The 6,000-nt window shown below is 40.1% G+C and overlaps 1 protein-coding gene and 1 long non-coding RNA gene across 3 annotated transcripts in view; both read left to right on the top strand.

Moving 5' to 3' along the window:
- Positions 1 to 6,000, top strand: part of LOC138950247 (uncharacterized) — a 796,434-nt gene that overhangs the window by 161,812 nt on the left and 628,622 nt on the right. The gene's annotated exons all lie outside the window — the stretch shown is intronic.
- LOC138950233 (uncharacterized) lies at positions 298 to 4,052 on the top strand. The gene is made up of 2 exons (XR_011450568.1): positions 298 to 633; positions 2,801 to 4,052. It is a non-coding gene; the product is annotated as an uncharacterized lncRNA (long non-coding RNA).

Genomic DNA, 6,000 nt, shown 5'->3' with positions numbered 1-6,000 from the left:
CGTTTGTTCGCTGATTTTGCTGTCAGTGTCAGTGTTGGGCAGGTGTGCGTCCATGATGTCATTGCTATTGAAAACTAATCTGTACTGTAAAGTAAATGTACCCATACATGGCAGTTGTCTGGTCAAACCGGGGGCCAGCCATGACTGGGACTGATGTATCCTCAGGCACTCGACACCAGGTGGGCGGGGCCAGTGGTTGGGGTGTGATTCCCTGCCTTACACCACCACAAAGTGTTGTATCAGTAGACAAGACTGAGCAGAACTTCTGCCCCTCCCCCCCCCCCCCCGCCCCCCTCACCAATTGACCACTCAGTGCCATGTGCCTGTGGCTGTATCATAAACACTTTGTGACAATAGTTGTTACCTCCTTAGAACATATCTTGTGATGCTCCTCGGTGTTTGATGTATGCTAACTGGTGTACTTATGACATAGTGTTCATATGAAAGTTTTATGTGTTGCAGCTCATCCAGATCACAGGTACACAAAGGAGCTGGTTCCAGTGAAAACATAGGCACATGGAACTGCTTATGGACTACTTTAGAAAGTGTGCGGTTACAACCAAGACTCTCCAGTTAGGAAGGTCTGCGGAAGGGTGCTTGTTCTGTTTCCTCGGACAGGCTTTTCAAGACTAGGTAGGTTAAACCACATGATTGGGCTTTAATTATGAATGCACTTCAAAGTTCACTTATTTCATTATCTGGTACAAGTTCTCTTGCATGTGGGTGTAAGGCTGAAGAAGAACCTCTGACAAGTCAATTTTCAAGCAACTGAGCATGAACCCAGGTAAAAAAAAACCACAGAGCTCTCTTTCTCTCTCTTTCTATTGGTCTGTTATTCATAGAATGACACTAACAGTGACACAAGTAAAAAATCTGTATCATTGTCTTGACCTCTAGAAATTTGGTAGAGAATAAGATGACTAATAGTATTATTTTGATTATTTTATGGTCATTACTGTGGACTCCCCCCCCCCCCCCCCACACACACACACACACCACCCCACCCCTGCCCCTTTTAAGACACCCCAATCTAAGACTCCTTGCTATTAATGACCCTGTTTACGCAGACTTCTTGTTCATAACATCTGTAAATTCACTCCCATTTTAAGACTTGCTCCTTTTTAAGACCTGATTTTGCTTATTTTGGATTTCGAAAAAGAGAACAACAAATCCCCACTCTCTAGCCAGGCACATGATTTTTGTATGAACCAAGTTGAGGGATGGCATTTGTATAGGCCTGACCAGATCTGAGATGTTGAATCTATTGCTTACAAAGAAAGCATTGTGTCATTAAAGGCACACTACTTCTCTTCACCGTCTCAGTTCAGGCCAGGCTTTAACATAGGATAAGCTCATCCCTCAACTTGGTCACATATGAACAATCAACACACTGACTTCTTGCTGTAGTGATCGAGTCAGATTTGCCAAGGCGTGTACATGGAATAAGATCATAATTCTAAATGCTGAAGTAACATTCTGTTTCCTATGAAGCTAGGCTTGATTTTGGTATGAATCCAAGTTAAGGGATAGCATGTGTAAAAGCAGAATTGTTTACAGAGGCAGCTTTGTGTTATTAAAGGCATCTCAGATCACCTGCCAGGCTTTTTTTTTTTTTTTTTTACATGGGGTAAGACTATCCCTCCACTCCGGCACATACCAGCAATAAACACAGTGGTTACTTGTGATGAAATAGTGGCAAGACAGATTATTTAAGCATCACATAACCTTCCTAAGTGAAGTCAAGTCGTGTGTGTGTGTGTGAGCATAGAATGTTGAGGACAGCCTTGAAATTTTCTGACTGTGTGAATTCAACAGAACTGCTGTAAATCTGGCGCAGTATAGTTTTTATTGTATGAAACTTCATTTCCAGTCAGGTGCTATGAAGAAATCATATCAGGTTATGCTTTGCAGTGAACCACCACCAGTATTTATTTATTTATTAAGGAGATTTCTATAGCGCATAACTAAAAGCACTATTTCTGAGTAACACGTCATCTTAATTAAAGCATGCCAGTATCGCCAGGCTCCTTTTGGGTGGTAAATGTGGATCTTCAAAAGCCTAAGTTAAAAAAACAAAATGTAAAAGTACATTTTGAATAGTAGGTTTTTTTCAGAGGGCAGATATCACAAGATATGATCGTTCAACTGCATGTATGCCTCATTACTTAAACAACAAGAAGAGCAAACGCTCGATCGAGTCACTTTCGCAGTTCTGAATATTATATGAGGCATCAGATGGACAGGAAGAAATTGCTATTCACAACACAATGAGTCACGTTCACATAAAATTTGAGCCCGGTCACTTTTATAGTTTCCGAGAAAAGCCCAACGTTAAGTTGTGTGTTGCCGAACAAAAAGGCTAGTTATCTCCCTTGTTTTTCTGATAACGTTCGTAAAAGGCTACAGATGTAAATACTTTGATGTAAAGAATAATCCTACAAAGTTTCAATCACATCCGATGAACTTTGTCAAAGATATAAAATGTCTAATTTTTCCTTTGACGCTGACCTGTGACCTTGAAAAAGGTCAAAGGTCAACGAAACCATCGTTAAAGTGTAGAGGTCATTGGAGGTCACGACTAAACAAAATATGAGCCCGATCGCTTTGATAGTTTCCGAGAAAAGTCCAACGTTAAGGTGGTGTCTACGGACGGACGGCCGGCCGGACAGACTAACACTGACCGATTACATAGAGTCACATTTTCTCAAGTGACTCAAAAATTAAGTGGTATTTTACTCGTCTTTCTGGTAAAACATATACACCATCAATATATTATAATAATGATCTTGCTTGTTTACAGATGGACAACAGCTGCTGCCAGGACTAGGTTACGCATAAAGAAAACAGTCAACACTTGGCTGGTGCTGGAGCTTCTTTGATGTCTATATCAACAACAAAAAGACAGACAGATACCAGCTCATTCAAGACCATATCCCCATTTTACTCACACAGAACAGAGAGCCATCTTCCGCCTTCGCACAGGACACTGCTGTCTGAAGGTACACCTCAAAAGGATAGGTTTTGCACCTACAGCGGACTGTGGCTAGGGTAGGAAGAACAGACTCTGCAACACGTTCTGAGAGGGTTGCCTTTCCTTGCCACCCCTGTGCAACAAGACTTGGCCAGAGAGCACACATCCAAATGCAAACACTGAAGAGGAAGAAGAAGAAGGTGCCCACACAGAAGGGCATGAATCTACTTCAAGGGCAGAAAGGTTTACAGCAGTTTATAGACTTGTAGCAGATAACATGATTGTTGAGACAAAATTACCTTAAAGGGAGAAAATGAACAAGCTAAATAGGCTGTACAGTACTTCACTTGAACAATTTATAAGGTTCCCTGTAATGTATTAAGTATCAAGAACATTTACAGATCACAAGACATTGTGTTTTCTTTTGTTTGCAATACAAATTTTTCACAATAAAAAGATATGCACTTGGCAAGATCCTTAAAATGTAAAACTAGTACGTGTGACAATTTTGAATTGTTCAGAGATGGTTTTGCTTCAGTGGTAAATGTTTTAGCTTTGTTATAAGATTCCGTTACTGAAGCATACTTTAAAACCTTGACCTTCCACGTCTTGAACAACATACCCTAACTGTGTTAGCACCCTGGGCTGCGATCATTGTGTTGAGCTACTTAACAGAGGACTCCTTGGTTTTATTACATATACTTTGGTTAACTTTAATTATTTGATAAATAATTCTAATACAGGACAACTCCCCCATCAAATGTAGAAATGTCTGCATTTTTATTTTGTATACTGCATATTTTAAAAGGCTATTTTTGTGCACAAAACATGCATCTGCAGGGAGCTTTAGAGGGTGAAGTTAGGATCTATTATGGGGCATGCAGCACCACACCCATTTTGTGTGTGTGTATTTTGTGTTGACACATAAGACACTGTCATTCCAGCAGAAACCTGTGATGATGCACATTTTATTGCAGTAACCAGCTGAAATTGTATGTACGTTGTTATGAAATTGACAAATGATCCCTGCTTTGCAATCCTGGGTTAATGATATTGCCAAAATTAAAACGTGGAGGAAAAAGTGAGTGTAAACCTATTCTTGTGGTGGTGGTGGTGGTGGTGGTGGTGGTGGTGGTGGTGGTGTGTGTGTCTGGTTAGTGTGTGTGTGTGTGTGTTTGAGTGTGTGTTAAACAAACAACAACGACAAACAACACCAAACCTAAATCAAACAAGCACAACAAAAACAAATGACACAAAAACTGACAAAAATCAGAATATCAACTGAGGAGAAAAAAACAGTGGCTGAATGCAATACGTATTATAACTTAAAAAGTAAAAGTGTGCGTGTGATGTCTGCAGAATGATCGATACAAAAAGCAGTGTCTCCAGTCATGGCCATATGCTGCTTTCCTAATTTTTGCTTTGCACTATTTTTGCTTTGTGCACATATTTGAACCTTGTGGTGCTATGATTCGGTTCTTAAAAGAAAATTATGACTCACACTCACATACAATCCTTGTTTTTGAATGTTTTAAAACATTGCTGCTTTCTGCTTTGAGCCTGGAGGAACAAAATGACTCTGAAGCCGGACTGCCGAGAGGAAGAATGAGAGGGAAAAGAACACGCAGCCATGAAAACACACACAACTCCCTGACAGATAAACTGCTTATGTTCCAAAATCAAGAATCTTTAAGTGCGCACGCACGCACACACACAAACACACACGCGCGCGCGCGCGCGCACACAGAGAGACTCTCCTCGTGGAAGTAAACTTATACTCGAACTTGAAAGTAAGTATAAATGTTTGATACGAAATAAACCTGTGATAAAAGTCTTTTTATAAATCATCGGTACCAACAAAATTGTCACAACACGTAAAAGGACATACTGTAGTTTCAAACTAGTAACAATCTAAGCCATTTTAATCAGCACTGGTGTCCGGCAAGCACTAACAGATATAACAGCACGTGTATGCATCTTGAAGTAATAAGACCTTGAAGTAGGCCTAGAGTTTACACTATGCATTACTATGTAATGCTTTAATTCAGCTGCCTAACTGTGGAACTTTGCAAATGTGTGAGGACCGTTTCACAAAACAGACAAAACACCCTCTCAGTTATTTACACAAATCAGTTCCAGAATGTGCGTGTTCCTTTTCTGTCTCTACAAATTAATGTTATCTGGGGGGAAAACGAATCATTGTCGCTTCCGCCCTCAGTTATAATTGCCTGAGCATAATAGGAAATGCAACAGGTGTAGTCTTCCGCCTGATTTTTAGTCAAGATATTTCGACACAGAATGTTTCTTTCTTTTTTCTTTGTATGTTCACAAGCTCACATACAATCATTTATGCAACACTGACAATAAGACCAGACCAGAGTTGTGATTGAAATGGGCAGTTTATTTAATAAAGCTCCAGAATGAATAAAAATACATGACAAAATAAGGTGGTCCCGCTGTACAAAGCCGGTTACCAAACACACACACACACCAACACACACAAACACACTCACGCACGCACACACACACACACACACCGTCACACACACACACACACACACACACACACACACACACACACACACACAGAGTAACATTGTACAACTTACTGTCACATTCAAGCGGGAACACCAAACAAAACGTATCATCAAATGAAACAACATTTTAAGTGGTCAAGCAGATGACCACAAACCACACTTGAAATCTTCACATTTTAACACTTTCTCCTGTATCCATAAAAGTCATTTATGCTGACTAGATAATGACATCAATAAAACCATTCCCTTTTTTATTTTAAAGAAAAACAAGAAAATTAAAATAACGCAAAGAACTGATGCTCAGTAAGGTTGGGTATCGATCTCAAATGTGTGCATAGCTAATTACATGTAACCGGCATGGACTGGGGCTAGAATTGGCCTTTCTGTCAGGCAACTCGGCCTCTAATTGGTTTTATATTGTCTGATCCCCCTCCAGAAAAAAACAATACCATTTGCCCCGTGCTTCTGCGCCCACAAAAAATATTCGGGAAT

Source organism: Littorina saxatilis, linkage group LG16, assembly GCF_037325665.1.
Source record: "Littorina saxatilis isolate snail1 linkage group LG16, US_GU_Lsax_2.0, whole genome shotgun sequence".
Lineage (NCBI taxonomy): Eukaryota > Metazoa > Mollusca > Gastropoda > Littorinimorpha > Littorinidae > Littorina > Littorina saxatilis.
Note: the sequence above shows the minus strand (reverse complement) of the source record. Positions and strands in the feature narration are given on the sequence as shown.